We start from the raw sequence: 20,920 nt of genomic DNA, 5'->3' as shown, positions 1-20,920 counted from the left end.
TGTCTTGGAATGCAATGTCAGGAATATTATGTCATGGAATGGAATGTCATTAATGGAATGTCATGTCATGAATGTCAGGAATGTCATCAGGAGTGTCAGGAATGTTATGTCATGGAATGGAATGTCATGAATGGCATGGAATGGAATGTCATGAATATCAGGAATGTCATGTCATGAATATCAAGAGTGTCATGTCATGGAATGTCAGGAATGTCATGTCATGGAATGTCATGAATGGAATGTCATGTCATGAATATCAGGAATGTCATGTCATGAATGTCAGGAATGTTATGGAATGTAATGTCATGGAATGGCTGTCAGGAATGTCATGTCATGGAATGGAATGTCATGGAATGGAATATCAGGAATGTCATGGAATGGAATGTCAGGAATGTCATGTCCTGGAATGGAATGTCAGGAATGTCATGTCTTGGAAAACATTGTCAAGAATGTCATATAATGGAATGGAATGTCATGAATGGAATGTCATGTCATGAATGTCAAAAGTGTCATCAGGAATGTCATGGAATGGAATATCAGGAATATCATGGAATGGAATGTCAGGAATGGCATGTCAGGAATGTCATGGAATGGTATGGAATGAAATGTCAGGAATATCATGTCAAGGAATGGAATGTCATGTCTTGGAATGCAATGTCAGGAATGTCATGTCATAGAATGGAATGTCATGAACGGAATGTCATGTCATGAATGTCAGGAATGTCATCAGGAATGTCAGGAATATCATGGAATGGAATGTCAGGATCGTCATGGAATGGAATGTCATGAATGTCATGGAATGGAATGGAATGTCATGAATGTCATGGAATGGAATGTCATGAATGTCATGGAATGGAATGTCAGGAATATCAAGAATATCATGGGATGGAATGTCATAAATGTCAGGACTGTCATTTCATGAATGTCAGAAATGTCATGGAATGGCATATCAGGAATGTCATGGAATGGAATATCAGGAATGTCAGGAATATCATGGAATGTCATGAATGTCATGGAATGGAATGTCAGGAATGTCATGGAATGGAATGTCAAGAATATCATGTCATGGAATGTCATGTCATGAATGTCAGGAATGTCATCAGGAATGTCAGGAATATCATGTCATGGAATAGAATGTCATGAATGTCATGGAATGGATTGTCATGAATGTCAGGAATGTCATGTCATGAATATCAGGAGTGTCATGTCATGGAATGTCAGGAATGTCATGTCATGGAATGAATGTCATAAATGTCATGTCATGAATGTCAGGAAAGTCATGTCATGGAATGTTAGGAATTTCATGTCATGGAATGGAATGTCAGGAATGTCATGGAATGGAATGTCAGGAATGTCATGGAATGGAATGTCAGGAATGTCATGGAATGGAATATCAGAAATGGAATGTCATGAATGTCATGGAATTTCAGGAATGTGAGGAATGTCATGGCATGAATGTGAGGAATGTCATGGAATGGAATGTAATGTCATGGAATGGAATGTCATGAATGTCATGGAATGGAATGTCAGGAAACTCATGTTATGGACTGTCAGGGATGTCATGGAATGGAATGACAAATGTCATGTCAGGAATATCACGTCATGGAATGTCAGGAATGTCATGTCATGGAATGGAATGTCAGGAATGTCATGTCATGAATGTCATGAATGTCATGGAATGGAATGTCAGGAATGTCATGGAATGGAATGTCATGGAATTTCAGGAATGTGAGGAATGTCATGTCATGAATATCAGGAATGTCATGGAAAGGAATGGAATGTCATGAATGTCACTGGGGTTGTCCAGGTAGAAGTTGAAGTTTCTGAGTAGGATATAATCGGTGGATGCTAGAGCCTGGGGTACGATGAGGTCTACGTTGGTGTAGGTGAAGAGCTGGCGGGGGCCTAGGAGACCTGTAGATGAGGGTGCTGCAAAGGGTGTTGTTGGTCTGGATCTGGAAGTAGAGGTGTTCCATGATTGTCATTTGGTCGTTTGAGTGCATGGTCAGTTGGAGCGTGTTCTTGTGGATGATGGCGATGCCTCCTCCTGGTCGGTCGGTGCAGTCCTTGCAGGTGATTTTGTCCTGGAATGGAATATCAGGAATGTCAGGAATGTCATGGAATGTCATGAATGTCATGGAATGGAATGTTAGGAATGTCATGGAATGGAATGTCATGTCATGGAATGGAATGTCAGGAATGGAATGTCATGTCATGAATGTCATCAGGAATGTCAGGAATGTCACGTCATGGAATGTCAGGAATGTCATGTCATGGAATGGAATGTCAGGAATGTCATGTCATGTCATGAATGTCATGGAATGGAATGTCAGGAATGTCATGGAATGGAATGTCATGGAATTTCTGGAATGTGAGGAATGTCATGTCATGAATATCAGGAATGTCATGGAAAGGAATGGAATGTCATGAATGTCACTGGGTTTGTCTAGGTAGAAGTTGAAGTTTCCGAGTAGGATATAATCGGTGGATGCTAGAGCCTGGGGTACGATGAGGTCTACGTTGGTGTAGGTGAAGAGCTGGCGGGGGCCTAGGAGACCTGTAAATGAGGGTGCTGCAAAGGGTGTTGTTGATCTGGATCTGGAAGTGGAGGTGTTCCATGATTGTCATTCGGTCGTTTGAGTGCATGGTCAGTTGGAGCGTGTTCTTGTGGATGATGGCGATGCCTCCTCCTGGTCGGTCGGTGCAGTCCTTGCAGGGGATTTTGTCATGGAATGGAATATCAGGAATGTCAGGAATGCCATGGAATGTCATGAATGTCATGGAATGGAATGTCAGGAATGTCATGGAATGGAATGTCAAGAATGTCATGTCATGGAATGGAATATCATAAAATTCATGTCAGGAATGTCATGTCATGGAGTGTCAGGAATATATCATGGAATGGAATATCAGGAATGTCATGTCATGAATGTCAGGAATGTCATATCATGGAATGTCATGGAATGGCTGTCAGGAATGTCATGTCATGGAAGGGAATGTCAGGAATGTCATGGAATGGAATGTCAGGAATGTCATGGAATATAATGTCAGGAATGTCATGTCCTGAAATGGAATGTCAGGAATGTCATGTCTTGGAAAACAATGTCAGGAATGTCATGTAATGGAATGGAATGTCATGAATGGAATGTTATGCCATGAATGTCAGAAGTGTCATCAGGAATGTCAGGAATGTCATGGAATGGAATAACAGGAATGTCATGGAATGGAATGTCAGGAATGTCATGGAATGTCATGGAATGAAATGTCAGGAATATCATGTCAAGGAATAGAATGTCATGTCTTGGAATGCAATGTCAGGAATGTCATGTCATGGAATGGAATGTCATGAACGGAATGTCATGTCATGAATGTCAGGAATGTCATCAGGAATGTCAGGAATATCATGGAATGGAATGTCAGGAATGTCATGGAATTGAATGTCATGATTGTCATGGAATGGAATGTCATTAATGTCATGGAATGGAATGTCATGAATGTCATGGAATGGAATGTCAGGAATATCAGGAATGTCAATAGATGGAATGTCATAAATGTCAGGACTGTCATGTCATGAATGTCAGGAATGTCATGGAATGGAATATCAGGAATGTCAGGAATGTCATGGAATGTCATGAATGTCATGAATGTCATGGAATGGAATGTCAGGAATGTCTTGGAATGTCAGGAATGTCATCAGGAATGTCATGAATATCATGTCATGGAATAGAATGTCATGAATGTCATGGAATGGATTGTCACGAATGTCAGGAATGTCATGGAATAGAATGTCATGAATGTCATGTCATGGAATGTCAGGAATGTCATGTCATGGAATGGAATGTCATAAATGTCATGTCATGAATGTCAAGAATGTCATGTCATGGAATGTTAGGAATTTCATGTCATGGAATGGAATGTCAGGAATGTCATGGAATGGAATGTCAGGAATGTAATGAATGTCATGGAATGGAATGTCAGAAATGGAATGTCATGAATGTCATGGAATTTCAGGAATGTGAGGAATGTCATGGCATGAATGTGAGGAATGTCATGGAATGGAATGGAATGTCATGGAATGGAATGTCATGAATGTCATGGAATGGAATGTCAGGAAACTCATGTCATGGACTGTCAGGGATGTCATGGAATGGAATGTCAGGAATGTCATGGAATAGAATGTCATGGAATTTCAGGAATGTGAGGAATGTCATATCATGAATATCAGGAATGTCATGGAAAGGAATGGAATGTCATGAATGTCACTGGGGTTGTCCAGGTAGAAGTTGAAGTTTCTGAGTAGGATATAATCGGTGGATGCTAGAGCCTGGGGTACGATGAGGTCTACGTTGGTGTAGGTGAAAAGCTGGCGGGGGCCTAGGAGACCTGTAGATGAGGGTGCTGCAAAGGGTGTTGTTGGTCTGGATCTGGAAGTAGAGGTGTTCCATGATTGTCATTTGGTCGTTTGAGTGCATGGTCAGTTGGAGCGTGTTCTTGTGGATGATGGCGATGCCTCCTCCTGGTCGGTTGGTGCAGTCCTTGCAGGTGATTTTGTCCTGGAATGGAATATCAGGAATGTCAGGAATGTCATGGAATGTCATGAATGTCATGGAATGGAATGTCAGGAATGTCATGGAATGGAATGTCATGTCATGGAATGGAATGTCAGGAATGGAATGTCATCTCATGAATGTCAGGAATGTCATCAGGAATGTCAGGAATATCATGTCATGGAATAGAATGTCATGAATGTCATGGAATGGAATGTCATGAATGTCAGGAATGTCATGTCATGAATATCAGGAATGCCATGTCATGGAGTGTCAGGAATGTCATGTCATGGAATGGAATGTCATCAATGTCATGTCATGAATGTCAGGAATGTCATTTCATGGAATGTTAGGAATGTCATGTCATGGAATGGAATGTCAGGAATGTCATGGAATGGAATGTCAGGAATGTCATTAATGTCGTGAATGTCATGGAATGGAATGTCAGAAATGGAATGTCATGTATGTCATGGAATTTCAGGAATGTGAGGAATGTCATGTCATGAATGTGAGGAATGTCATGGAATGGAATGCAATGTCATGGAATGGAATGGAATGTCATGGAATGGAATGTCATGAATGTCATGGAATGGAATGTCAGGAATGTCATGTCATGGACTGTCAAGGATGTCATGGAATGGAATGTGAAATGTCATAACTGGAATGTCATGTCATGAATGTCAGGAATGTCATGTCATGGAATGTCATGTCATGGAATGGAATGTCATGTCATGAATGTCATGGAATGGAATGTCAGGAATGTGATGTCATAGAATGGAATGTCAAGAATGTCATGTCAAGGAATGGAGCGTCAGGAATGTCATGTCCTGGAATGGAATGTCATGAATGTCATGAAATGGAATGTTGGGAATGTCAGGAATATCATGTATTGGAATGTCAGGAATGTCATGTCATGGAATTGAATGTCATGAATGTCATGAAATGGAATGTCAGGAATGTTAGGAATATCATGTATTGGAATGTCAGGAATGTCATGTCATGGAATGGAATGTCAGGAATGTCATGTCTTGGAATGCAATGTCAGGAATGTCATGTCATGAATGGAATGTCATGTCATGAATATCAGGAATGTCATCAGTAATGTCAGGAATGTCATGCCATGGAATGGAATGTCAGGAATGTCATGTCATGAATGTCAGGAATGTCATGGAATGGAATGGAATGGAATATCATGAATGTCATGGAATGGAATGTCAGGAATGTCATGGAATGGAATGTCAGGAATGGAATGTCAGGAATTTCATGAATGTCATGGAATGGAATGTCATGAATGTCATGGAATGGAATGTTATGAATATCATGGAATGGAATGTCAGGAATGTCATGTCATGGAATGGAATGTCAGGAATGTCTTGTAAAGGAATGCAATGTCAGGAATGTCATGTCAAGGAATGCAATGTCATGAATGGAATGTCATGTCATGAATGTCATCAGGAATGTCAGGAATGTCAAGTCATGGAATGGAATATCAGTAATGTCATGTCATGAATGTCAAGAATGTCATGGGATGTCATGAATGTCATGGAATAGAATGTCATGAATGTCAAGGAATGGAATGTCAGAAAAGTCAGGAATGTCATGTCAAGGAATGGAATGTCAGGAATGTCATGTCTTGGAATGCAATGTCAGGAATATTATGTCATGGAATGGAATGTCATTAATGGAATGTCATGTCATGAATGTCAGGAATGTCATCAGGAGTGTCAAGAATGTTATGTCATGGAATGGAATGTCATGAATGGCATGGAATGGAATGTCATGAATATCAGGAATGTCATGTCATGAATATCAAGAGTGTCATGTCATGGAATGTCAGGAATGTCATGTCATGAAATGTCATGAATGGAATGTCATGTCATGAATATCAGGAATGTCATGTCATGGAATGTCAGGAATGTCATGTCATGGAATGAATATCATAAATTTCATGTCAGGAATGTCATGTCATGGAGTGTCAGGAATATGTCATGGAATGGAATGTCAGGAATGTCATGTCATGAATGTCAGGAATGTCATGGAATGTAATGTCATGGAATGGCTGTCAGGAATGTCATGTCATGGAATGGAATGTCCTGGAATGGAATGTCAGGAATGTCATGGAATATAATGTCAGGAATGTCATGTCCTGGAAAGGAATGTCAGGAATGTCTTGTCTTGGAAAACATTGTCAGGAATGTCATATAATGGAATGGAATGTCATGAATGGAATGTCATGTCATGAATGTCAAAAGTGTCATCAGGAATGTCATGGAATGGAATATCAAGAATATCATAGAATGGAATGTCAGGAATGGAATGTCAGGAATGTCATGGAATGGTATGGAATGAAATGTCAGGAATATCATGTCAAGGAATGGAATGTCATGTCTTGGAATGCAATGTCAGGAATGTCATGTCATAGAATGGAATGTCATGAACAGAATGTCATGTCATGAATGTCAGGAATGTCATCAGGAATGTCAGGAATATCATGGAATGGAATGTCAGGAATGTCATGGAATGGAATGTCATGAATGTCATGGAATGCAATGGAATGTCATGAATGTCATGGAATGGAATGTCATGAATGTCATGGAATGGAATGTCAGGAATATCAAGAATATCATGGGATGGAATGTCATAAATGTCAGGACTGTCATTTCATGAATGTCAGAAATGTCATGGAATGGCATATCAGGAATGTCATGGAATGGAATATCAGGAATGTCAGGAATGTCATGGAATGTCATGAATGTCATGGAATGGAATGTCAGGAATGTCATGGAATGGAATGTCAAGAATATCATGTCATGGAATGTCATGTCATGAATGTCAGGAATGTCGTCAGGAATGTCAGGAATATCATGTCATGGAATAGAATGTCATGAATGTCATGGAATGGATTGTCATGAATGTCAGGAATGTCATGTCATGAATATCAGGAGTGTCATGTCATGGAATGTCAGGAATGTCATGTCATGGAATGGAATGTCATAAATGTCATGTCATGAATGTCAGGAAAGTCATGTCATGGAATGTTAGGAATTTCATGTCATGGAATGGAATGTCAGGAATGTCATGGAATGGAATGTCAAGAATGTCATGGAATGGAATGTCAGGAATGTCATGAATGTCATGGAATGGAATATCAGAAATGGAATGTCATGAATGTCATGGAATTTCAGGAATGTGAGGAATGTCATGGCATGAATGTGAGGAATGTCATGGAATGGAATGGAATGTCATGGAATGGAATGTCATGAATGTCATGGAATGGAATGTCAGGAAACTCATGTTATGGACTGTCAGGGATGTCATGGAATGGAATGACAAATGTCATATCAGGAATGTCACGTCATGGAATGTCAGGAATGTCATGTCATGGAATGGAATGTCAGGAATGTCATGTCATGAATGTCATGAATGTCATGGAATGGAATGTCAGGAATGTCATGGAATGGAATGTCATGGAATTTCAGGAATGTGAGGAATGTCATGTCATGAATATCAGGAATGTCATGGAAAGGAATGGAATGTCATGAATGTCACTGGGGTTGTCTAGGCAGAAGTTGAAGTTTCTGAGTAGGATATAATCGGTGGATGCTAGAGCCTGGGGTACGATGAGGTCTACGTTGGTGTAGGTGAAGAGCTGGCGGGGGCCTAGGAGACCTGTAAATGAGGGTGCTGCAAAGGGTGTTGTTGATCTGGATCTGGAAGTGGAGGTGTTCCATGATTGTCATTCGGTCGTTTGAGTGCATGGTCAGTTGGAGCGTGTTCTTGTGGATGATGGCGATGCCTCCTCCTGGTCGGTCGGTGCAGTCCTTGCAGGGGATTTTGTCATGGAATGGAATATCAGGAATGTCAGGAATGTCATGGAATGTCATGAATGTCATGGAATGGAATGTCAGGAATGTCATGGAATGGAATGTCAAGAATGTCATGTCATGGAATGGAATATCATAAATTTCATGTCAGGAATGTCATGTCATGGAGTGTCAGGAATATATCATGGAATGGAATATCAGGAATGTCATGTCATGAATGTCAGGAATGTCATAGAATGGAGTGTCATGGAATGGCTGTCAGGAATGTCATGTCATGGAAGGGAATGTCAGGAATGTCATGGAATGGAATGTCAGGAATGTCATGGAATATAATGTCAGGAATGTCATGTCCTGGAATGGAATGTCAGGAATGTCATGTCTTGGACAACAATGTCAGGAATGTCATGTAATGGAATGGAATGTCATGAATGGAATGTCATGCCATGAATGTCAAAAGTGTCATCAGGAATGTCAGGAATGTCATGGAATGGAATAACAGGAATGTCATGGAATGGAATGTCAGGAATGGAATGTCAGGAATGTCATGGAATGTCATGGAATGAAATGTCAGGAATATCATGTCAAGGAATAGAATGTCATGTCTTGGAATGCAATGTCAGGAATGTCATGTCATGGAATGGAATGTCATGAACGGAATGTCATGTCATGAATGTCAGGAATGTCATCAGGAATGTCAGGAATATCATGGAATGGAATGTCAGGAATGTCATGGAATTGAATGTCATGATTGTCATGGAATGGAATGTCATTAATGTCATGGAATGGAATGTCATGAATGTCATGGAATGGAGTGTCAGGAATATCAGGAATGTCAAGAGATGGAATGTCATAAATGTCAGGACTGTCATGTCATGAATGTCAGGAATGTCATGGAATGGAATATCAGGAATATCATGGAATGGAATATCAGGAATGTCAGGAATGTCATGGAATGTCATGAATGTCATGGAATGGAATGTCAGAAATGTCATGGAATGGAATGTCAAGAATATCATGTTGGAATGTCATGTCATGAATGTCAGGAATGTCATCAGGAATGTCAGGAATATCATGTCATGGAATAGAATGTCATGAATGTCATGGAATGGATTGTCATGAATGTCAGGAATGTCATGTCATGAATATCAGGAGTGTCATGTCATGGAATGTCAGGAATGTCATGTCATGGAATGGAATGTCATAAATGTCATGTCATGAATGTCAAGAATGTCATGTCATGGAATGTTAGGAATTTCATGTCATGGAATGGAATGTTAGGAATATCATGGAATGGAATGTCAGGAATGTCATGAATGTCATGGAATGGAATGTCATGAATGTCATGGAATGGAATGTCAGAAATGGAATGTCATGAATGTCATGGAATTTCAGGAATGTGAGGAATGTCATGGCATGAATGTGAGGAATGTCATGGAATGGAATGTCAAGGAATGGAATGTCATGAATGTCATGGAATGGAATGTCAGGAAACTCATGTCATGGACTGTCAGGGATGTCATGGAATGGAATGTCAGGAATGTCATGGAATAGAATGTCATGGAATTTCAGGAATGTGAGGAATGTCATATCATGAATATCAGGAATGTCATGGAAAGGAATGGGATGTCATGAATGTCACTGGGGTTGTCCAGGTAGAAGTTGAAGTTTCTGAGTAGGATATAATCAGTGGATGTTAGAGCCTGGGGTACGATGAGGTCTACGTTGGTGTAGGTGAAGAGCTGGCGGGGGCCTAGGAGACCTGTAGATGAGGGTGCTGCAAAGGGTGTTGTTGGTCTGGATCTGGAAGTAGAGGTGTTCCATGATTGTCATTTGGTCGTTTGAGTGCATGGTCAGTTGGAGCGTGTTCTTGTGGATGATGGCGATGCCTCCTCCTGGTCGGTCGGTGCAGTCCTTGCAGGTGATTTTGTCCTGGAATGGAATATCAGGAATGTCAGGAATGTCAGGAATGTCATGGAATGTCATGAATGTCATGGAATGGAATGTCAGGAATGTCATGGAATGGAATGTCATGTCATGGAATGGAATGTCAGGAATGGAATGTCATGTCATGAATGTCAGGAATGTCATCAGGAATGTCAGGAATATCATGTCATGGAATAGAATGTCATGAATGTCATGGAATGGAATGTCATGAATGTCAGGAATGTCATGTCATGAATATCAGGAATGCCATGTCATGGAGTGTCAGGAATGTCATGTCATGGAATGGAATGTCATAAATGTCATGTTATGAATGTCAGGAATGTCATTTCATGGAATGTTAGGAATGTCATGTCATGGAATGGAATGTCAGGAATGTCATGGAATGGAATGTCAGGAATGTCATTAATGTCGTGAATGTCATGGAATGGAATGTCAGAAATGGAATGTCATGTATGTCATGCAATTTCAGGAATGTGAGGAATGTCATGTCAAGAATGTGAGGAATGTCATGGAATGGAATGGAATGTCATGGAATGGAATGTCATGAATATCATGGAATGGAATGTCAGGAATGTCATGTCATGGACTGTCAAGGATGTCATGGAATGGAATGTGAAATGTCATGTCCGGAATGTCATGTCTTGGAATGTCAGGAATGTCATGTCATGGAATGGAATATCAGGAATGTCATGTCATGAATGTCAGGAATGTCATGGAATGGAATGTCAGGAATGGAATGTCAGGAATGTCATGGAATTTCAGGAATGTGAGGAATGTCATGTCATGAATATCAGGAATGTCATGGAAAGGAATGGAATGTCACGAATGTCATTGGGGTTGTCCAGGTTGAAGTTGAAGTTTCTGAGTAGGATATAATCGGTGGATGTTAGAGCCTGGGGTACGATAAGGTCTACGTTGGTGTAGGTGAAGAGCTGGCGGGGGCCTAGGAGACCTGTAGATGAGGGTGCTGCAAAGGGTGTTGTCGGTCTGGATCTGGAAGTGGAGGTGTTCCATGATTGTCATTTGGTCGTTTGAGTGCATGGTCAGTTGGAGCGTGTTCTCGTGGATGATGGCGATGCCTCCTCCTGGTCGGTCGGTGCAGTCCTTGCAAGTGATTTTGTAGCCGTTGGGGATAGTGATAGCGATGTCCGGTCCGGATCAGGGGTTTATCAAGGTTTCCATGAAGAAGGTGATGTCGGGAGAGGCCACATTGAGGAGGTCCCAGATTTCTGTGGCATGTTTGTGGAGGGATTGCACGTTGAGGAGTATGCAATTGAGTCTGTTGAGTGTGCTGTTGGTCAGTTGGGCGGCAAGAGGATCTGGCATGCTGGCGTGGGTGAGGATGGGGCTGCAGTTCTGGCAGAAGAAGGGTCCTTCTTCTTCATGCGAGGTTACAGGCGGTATGGTGTCCCGAGTTGTGGATGAGGAGGGTGCTGGCATCATAGCGGTGGAAGGTCCGACAACCAGGGTCCCTGGCGCTGGGCATGGTCCAGCCACGGACAGGTACAGAGAGGCCTGCCTTTGGCAACCCAGTGGTGCAGCCGCGCAGCGGCTGCCATTAAATTGTGCTGGGGGCTGGACAGCTAAGAGGCAGGAAATGCAGGAGAGGAAGGGTCACTGGAGGGGTCAGGCCATGGGGATCACAGCAACAGGATCGAGGGTGGCAAACAAAGGAAAGAAAAAGGTAAAAAAGTTAAAAGCTGAATAAGGGCAGAAATCAGAAAAGAGAGGCAGAGGGACAGCCCAGCAGCAGAGCAGTGACGCTCTACCACTAAACCACCAGATAAGAGGCGCAGGCAGGGGTCTGCGGGTGGAGGTGGGCCTCGAGCTCCTGACCAAGGGACAGCAGCAGGAACAGGGGCAGCAGCAGCTACCAGGCAGAGCTTTGCTATGAAGGGATCAAGTCCACTAGAAGGTCAGTGTTTGCTACTTCCACTCCAATCTAAGTAACAGTAGGGAAAGTGTTGGACTTCAGAGGGGTTCAAATGGCCATTTCCACTCCAGTCTAAACACCAGTAGGGAAGGTGTTGAACCTCTGAAGGGGTCAAATTTACTATTCCCATTCCACCCTAAGCAAAAGCAGGGAAAATGCTGAATTTCGGAGAGGTTAGATTTACTATTCCCACTGCAATGTAAGCAACAGCTGGGAAAGTGTTGGACTTCAGAAGGATTAGATTTGCTATTCCCATCCCAATATATATAAAACAGAATGAAAAGTATTGGACTTCAAAGGGGTTATATTTACAATTCTCCTTCCATCCAAAGCAACAGTAGGGAAAGTGTTGGACTTTGTAAGGGTTATATTAACTAGCCCCACCCCAATTAAGGAATAATAAGGAAAGCATAGGAATTGGATGGACTAGATTTTCTGTTCCCACCCCAATTTAAGCAACAGTAGGGAAAGTGTTGGACTTCAGAAAGGTTACATATACCATTCCAATACAGTCATTAAAAAAAAAAAAAAAATAACTAAAAACATAAAATGACTAACCATAGATAAATTAGAAAACATATATTGTACACATTTAAATAAAATGCACAATTTATTATAAATATACAAAATAAATGCATAATTAAATGAAATATTTAAATAAACATATGTAGAATTCACTTCTCTCACTGCTATTGAAAAAACCCACAAACACCAAGAAGATAAATTAAAATATATATAAAAAAATAATAAAATTCAAATAAATTAAACATAAAAATTATAAATATAATATACACTTGCTGATATGTATTACTAATTATTTCTTGCATAGTCTAAATACAACTATTCTTTCATTTTAAAGATTCAATGAAAAATTATATAATGATTTATACATTAAGGGCCTTATGTAGGTAGCCTAACATTTACCACTTCATAAATACTGAATTTTACCGATTCGGTATTTATGAAGTGGTAAATGCTATGTAGGTAATCAGTCGGTAAAAATTACCGAATCGGAATTGGTCGGTAATTTAGAATCGGTATTTACCGATTCGGTAATGGTAACTGGCTTCACATTGATTCCTATGGGCCAGGAGGCCCATAGGAATCAATGGGAAGCCAGTTACCATTACCGAATCGGTAAATACCGATTCGGTAATGGGGGGAGCACAATCAAGGGTGGCAGGGTGTCACAGTGACACCCTGTTGCACCCCTGATACCTGCATGTGTGCACATGTGGCACACATACATGCCCTAAGGGCATGTATGTCTGCCACATTGCACACTTCTAAGTGCCAAAAACTGCTTTTTCTAAGCCATTCGTCATTTACCACCAACTTTTAGTTGGTGGTAAATAACGAATCCACACAACACCCACACACTCCCCCTACATCTCATTTCAGGATTCGGTATTTACCGAATCGGTAAAATTACCGAATCTGTAATTTTACCGATTCGGTAAATTACCGAATCCTGAAATATCCCCCCTACATACCAAAAGCCTGAATACCGGTCGGTAACGGGATTTTTACCGAAAATCGGCCGTTACCGACCGGTATTGGGCTTCCTACATATGGCCCCAAATATTTAAATAACAAAAAATTAATAAAGAAAACTATTTTCATTTAAATAATTTCTCACTGTATTTCCCTACAAACTGAACATGCTGCTAAATTATCTATAAACAATTATACCATAAAAAATATAAATTAAAAATCTGAACTTAAACCCAAATAAATGAAAGAACAATTAAAACATTACATACTGACCATTTATATATTGATTTTACCATACATTACTTAACATTAAAAAATTTGTTAAAATGTAATTAACCTCCCACCATATTCCCCTAAAAACCCAATATCCCCCTACTAAATTATAAACTACTTAACATAGGTATTTGTAGATCGCACATTAACTCTTAGGTATCTTGGCGCTAACATGTGTTTATTGTTACCCAATAGTACTGAGCAACCAGACCCATCTAATTACCTATTGAAAATTCAATTAAACATTTAAAATTGCAAACTATATTTAAGAAAGACAATTTTACTAATATTATAAGTATATATATATTTAATTAAAAACAATGTTTATTACAAGTATACTAAAGTACCCAATATTAATCACAACAATTGTCTTCATTACCATATTGTAGACAATAAAACCGGCATTCTTAGGGGTCGATTCCGATCCGGGTCGGAGAGCACTCCGGAGTGTTTTCCGACTGAGCCGGAGTCCTGCAGTCCGACCGAGCGAGTACGATGCGGCCGTATGTTGTCGGACTCAGTTCGGTCGGACTCCCATAGAAGTCAATGGGAGTCGGTCGTACGATGCGTACATGTGAGGAACTTCGATTTTCGATTAAGATCGAATCGACCCGCCATTTTGTAACCCTCCGCCATTTTGTGTTGCCACCACTCAGGCAGCACGGCGAACGAAGTCTTTTCTGCTTTCCCGTAGCTTGGTGTCAAAATACGTCCTCGGCCTTGTTTGCGAGGCTGGTGTTTGGACTAGCCGAGTACACTAATCCGTGTCTGTTTCTCTAATCCCTGTTCCAACTATCTGTAGGCTCACACCATTCTTTCCCGATCATATCTTATCAACTGGCCTTCACTGTCTCCTGCTAGCATTCTCTTGTGTCATGCCCGTCCTCCAATACACACAAACGTATCTCACCACCTGCAAGTCAGTTGTAATCTATTAATATATTAAGTTCGGGGGTGGGATGACAACCACAGTTGGAAGAGAGGACTCTTCGAGTCATCTGATCTTTCTGTTTTCGAACCCTTCTTACTGGTTCCACTTTGTTTTCCACTTACCCTATTGGCTCTTTTCTTCTTTGCTTGGGGCGTGTGTTCTGTTAATTATCCTGTGTTGTATAGTATTTAATCTGATGCGCCACAGAGTAAAGTGGCAGTCTCCTGAGAACCTACTTTGTGTACTTCTAGGATAACTGTACTAGCTGCAGCTAAATAAATCCAATCTTCTAACGCCGACAGAGTGTCCCGTGTCTCTGTGTATCGAAGCAGGTGAACCCAGGAGACGGAGGGCGTACCCTGCGCCGCCAGGCCCAAAAGGTTCTGGTTCTTCAATTGGCGCCCAACGTCGAGCGGCTTCAGTGGTACCGGTTCTGCTCGAAGGTCGTGAGGAACCTCGCAAGAAAATTCCAGAGGGTTCGCGAGCCACACTAAGCAACCCCTGTATGTTGAAAGTGGTCCGAAGGTCTTTTGCAGCGCGGCTACTCCTTCCTGACGGCTACTGGCGACCGCTACCCTGACTGCTGCCCTGCTTTGGCCCATTCCTTTGGTGATGTATGGTAAAGCGAGACGATAGACGGGCCTCTGTTGGTGGAAGAAGACGTCCTTAGTTAAGTTAAGTATTTTCGTGGGTCGCGCCCACAACTTTGGTTCTTTGTTTGATGTCCTTAGGTATCTTAGATTTAGTTTTTGCAAAGACTAAAGCCGAGGGTAAGTGCATTTGTGCTGGGTAAAACTGAGTTTTACTCCCTTGAAGTTTGTGAACAGTCCAGAGACATTGTGAAATGCCTGGCCTGACTAAGTTTGGAAGAATTTGTTGTCTTGGTTGTAACAGGGACTCCCGACTTGAGGACTCTTGTCCGATTCCTTCGGTTGGAACTCCCACATATGAGCTCTACTCGAAACATGGTATCGGCCCCATTGACTTTAACGAGACATGGACTCGATACACGAAGAAAGATGGTGTTCTTAAATGGCCAGAAAACGGTAGTTTTGATCCTAATGTGCTAGATAATTTAGAAACAGTTTTGTTCAAAAGAAAAGCCCGGCCGGCAATGTTTGACTCTCTTCGCCTTTGGCGTAAGGAAGCCAAACAGAAAGAAATTAAACAAGCAAAACGAGATAGGAAAGCACAGGGTATGACGATTATACAGGCTGCGCAACAGTTCAAAAATGATGAAATTGACAATACGACTGAAATCTCAGAAAGACAACATCGCATGGCGATAGATAAATGCTATCCGGTGTTGCCTGTTTCTCCTTTTGATAACAAGAAAGATATAGAAGAAGATCCCCTAATGTCTCATTTATTGAGGTTGCCTCCGCCCTATGCGCAAAATGCTAATGTGCCTCAGCCGTTACAGCCTGCTCAGTTGCTGGTAGTACCTCCGCCGGTTCCGGCTCTTCAGCATCTGCCTCCTCCAGTATTACCGCCCTTGCCGGTTTTACCATTAGTCTCAACTTCTACGCCTTCACTGCTTGATCCTAGTTCTCCGTTGCCTTCTGCTCCTCCTGTAATTTCTAGTTCTTCTCTTGATAATTCTCCTAATATTCTGTCTCCAGTTCTGATGTCTAATTCACCGTCTATGCGTAAACGTCTCACAGATTCTGTCACTAGTATTTTATCTCCTTTCTTTGGAGCTCTTAATGCGTCTCCGGCTTTTGTTCGAAGACAATCTCGTAGTCAGTTTCCAGACTTCCAGGAACGAGAGAAGCTAGATTCTCTTGCACGAAGATGGATCAAGAAGGGTCCACAATATAATGTGTCTGATATTATGCCTACCTTTTTGCAATGGAATGCACCTACACAAAGGTATGTTTTCAATGTAATGTGCGACGTTCTCATTAAGGAATGGGAAGATGTGAGTTCGAGTCCGATCTCACAAGATTTATTAGATATCCAAACTGATTTTGAAAAAGGACTTATTGTAGGTTCCAAGGTTGAGGAAGCTGTAAGAACACTCATCTCTTATAGAACTTTATTGTTCTCTCAGATTTTTCTTGATTCTGATCCGTCAGTTAAACTGACATCAAAAAATTATCCTATGAGAGAGGTTCCTCCAGTATGGAAAGAAGAGGTTCCAGCAGCAGGTGCTAATCCAGCTATTCCAGCTCACTTCCATCGTATATGGGTACATGTACCATGGAAAAGATCTGAAGTTTTGGCCCTTAAACAGACTCTACCAGATCCTCGTAAGAACCCTGCAGGTTATTACAAAGAATTATCACAGACAATCGACGCTTGTATAATGAATCTGGCAGATATTGATATGCTACTGGGTAATGTAGTTCCACAGACAATATGGGCAAAGATTCGTAAAGAGGATCATGTACAGGAACTGGGTGCTATTTGGGATGCCATAGCTAATACAGATAGAGACCAAGTGGGTGGTGCAAAGCCTGACGCTTTGATCTCGGAGCTTTCTGGTAGAATCATTACGTTAATGAAAACTATGATGCCTGCATTGAGAGTGAATTGGGATAAGCTAGCAGCATGTAAACAAAAGAAAGATGAAAGTGTCTCTGATTTCTTTACTCGGTTCGAAGAGACATTCATCGATCATAGTGGTCAGGACATGGCTACTGAGGGTGGACAGAGATTATTCGTGGATAAATTTGTATTCAATTTGCTTCCCGAACTGTCACACAAATTAAAGGATTCAGAAAGTTCTTGGGCTGTTTCTTCTTCTGCCCAGATATTGGCTACTGCACAATATTACGAGAATAGAGACAAGGAAGAAAAAGAAAAGCAAGAAAAAAAAACAAAAGATCTAAAAACAAAGGTTCTCTCACAGCAAGCTTATCCACCACGTTACGTTCAGCCTCAGACTCAACAGCCACCGCAGTTTCAGAGATTGTATCAGAAACCTGAGCCATACATTTCGCGACCTTTGTTAGGTCCTAATCAATGTGCCTATTGCAAACAGAGGTAGAGGTCGAGGTATATTGACTCAAGAACAGCGTGCCCTTCCTTCTCCTAATTCCATGAACTATTTTGATCAGCAAAATGTGAGATCCACTCAATATTATAATGAGGACCATTATGTTGAAGGCGCAAATGAGAGTCTTCAAGCCAACTAGGACAGCCATGGACAGAGTAGACAAGTTGTGCCAATCCCATTAGATCAAAATGGCCCTTATGTCAACGTCACTACTATGGGTGTATCAGAGCCGTTTCTTCTAGATACTGGAGCAATGAGAAGTTCTATCATTCATTCTAAACTCCCTGGCGCACCATTGTCTGGCTTAACAAATGTTTCTGTAGGATTTTCCGGCGCCCCTGTTCGCAATCCGGTTTCTTGTCCCTTGCCTATTTCAGTTGGTCCTTCTGGTTTGGAAGCTTCACTTCTGTTAACGAATGGTTGTGGTGAAAATCTGTTGGATCTAGACCTATTGAAAAGGATGCATGCTACCATATATTGTTCTCCTTCAGGCGTACATGTCACTCTAGGTCATTAGTTGATCTCCCCAATGTATCTGTCTAAAGATCAATTTCCTCCTGAGTTGCTTTCTCTTCCGACAGCACTTTGGGCCACAGGTCCGAATGATGTGGGTTGTCTTGAGATACCGCCTTATGTTGTCACTCTCAAGCCGAATGTTGAATTACCACGTATTCCACAATATCGAATTTCTGCTGAAGGTGAAAAGGCGCTCTTAGAAATCATTCACGATCTCATTCGGAAGGGTGTGGTCAAAGAAACGAGAGGCAACACATGCAATAGCCCTATTCTTCCTGTTCTTAAACGTACTGATCCTTCTCAGCCTCCTGTGTACCGGTTTGTGATTGACCTGCGAGAAGTGAACAAAATTGTGATTCCACAATTTCCTGTTGTTCCGGATATCACTGCCTTGTTGACTATGATACCTTCCACAGCGATTTGGTTCTCTGTTATTGATCTAAAGAATGCCTTCTTTAGTATTTCAATTGCAGAAGAGAGTAGGGACATTTTTGGTTTTTCTCTTGAAGGCCGAAGCTTCCGGTTTAAGCGCGCACCGCAAGGGTACTGTGAAAGTCCCTCCATTTACAGCCAAGCTTTGAAATGTCATCTTGATACTTTTCACTTGCCGTCTGGTGCTGCTCTTATCCAATACATGGACGACTTGTTAGTCGCCGCTGACTCAGAAGATATCTGCAAAGATGTCACTGTTGCACTGCTACATCACTTGTTCAAGCTGAATCACAAGGTTTCACCTTCCAAACTACAGTATGTTTGTCGAGAGGTTACCTACTTGGGTCATCTCCTATCAAAGGAGGGACGACGATTGACACCAGAATGAATTCAGGCAATTGCGCGAATGTCAGTACCAACCACACAAAGGGAAGTACGTGCTTTTCTGGGAATCACTTCTTATTGTAGACAGTGGATCCCTAACTTCTCTTTGATCGCCAAACCTTTGTTGGCACTCACCTTAAAAGATACACCTCAGCCCCTTCCTTGGACTGACGAGTGCCAAAAGAGTTTCACTGATTTGCGTACTGCTCTGTGTTCTGCTCCTGTACTGGGTACCCCAGATTACACTAAGCCTTTTACGCTGTATGTTCACGAGAAAGAAGGTTGTGCATTATCAGTCTTGACACAGCAATTTGGAGATAGACAGCGACCATGTGCTTATTTTTCGGCTACGTTAGATCCCGTAGCTAAAGCATTGCCTAATTGTCTCAAAGCCACAGCAGCCGCAGCGATTTCTATTCGACAGTCCGCTGGGATAGTGTTAGATAACACTCTTATTGTCATGGTGCCACATGCAGTGGATACCTTACTAAACAGAACAAAGACACACCATCTCACAAGTGCACGTTTAACTGGTTACGAGCTGACGCTATTGGCTAGTCACGTACACATCAAACGATGCAATACTCTGAATCCAGCCACTTTGTTGCCCCTTCCTAATGAGGAGAGTATTGAAGATCAACATGACTGTTTCTTCCGTACTGAGGAAGAGACAAAAGGAAGGATTGATTTGAGAGACACACCTTTAGAGAATCCAGATGGGACTCTATGGGTAGATGGTTCCTGTTTTAAGATGCCTAATGGGGATACGGTTTCAGCCTATGCTGTAACTACCTTACATACGATTGTGGAAACTGCACGTGTTAGACACAACTCAGCGCAAGCAGCAGAATTGATAGCACTGACAAGAGCTTGTGTACTATCAAAAGGGAAAAGAGTGAACGTGTACACTGACAGTCAATACGCCTTTGGTGTCGCGTTCAATTTTGGGCGTCTCTGGAAAGAGAAGGGTTACCTAACTTCACATGGCACTAAGATACAGCATGGTCAGTTAGTGACTGATCTCCTTGAGTCACTTACTTTACCTTGAACACAAGTTGGTCGCACACTGCTCGTCACACCAGCAAGTTGCTCCAAAGGACTGTGGTGAATGTAGTGGCGACGGCGGGTACGCATATGCCACGATGTGTAAAAAGAAAACAGTATGTGTTGCATTTAGCCATCCCTGGACACGTGTTTCGAGGTAGTTGCCTCCGTCAGCAGGGAGCAGGACAATGTGAAGGGGTGCCGAGTGGACTGCCAAAATGTAATTAAAACAGGTCAAATACCTCTCATGGCGCGCAGGTGCAGAACCAGGGCTCGTCAGCCCGTTAGCTCACGGGAGCCGTAATATTTGAACACAAGTTGGTCGCACACTGCTCGTCACACCAGCAAGTTGCCCCAAAGGACTGTGGTGAATGTAGTGGTGACGGCGGGTACGCCTATGCCACGATGTGTAAAAAGAAAACAGTATGTGTTGCATTTAGCCATCCCTGGACACGTGTTTCGAGGTAGTTGCCTCCGTCAGCAGGGAGCAGGACAATGTGAAGGGGTGCCGAGTGGACTGCCAAAATGTAATTAAAACAGGTCAAATACCTCTCATGGCGCGCAGGTGCAGAACCAGGGCTCGTCAGCCCGTTAGCT

Source organism: Triturus cristatus, chromosome 7, assembly GCF_964204655.1.
Source record: "Triturus cristatus chromosome 7, aTriCri1.1, whole genome shotgun sequence".
NCBI classification, from domain to species: domain Eukaryota; kingdom Metazoa; phylum Chordata; class Amphibia; order Caudata; family Salamandridae; genus Triturus; species Triturus cristatus.
Note: the sequence above shows the minus strand (reverse complement) of the source record.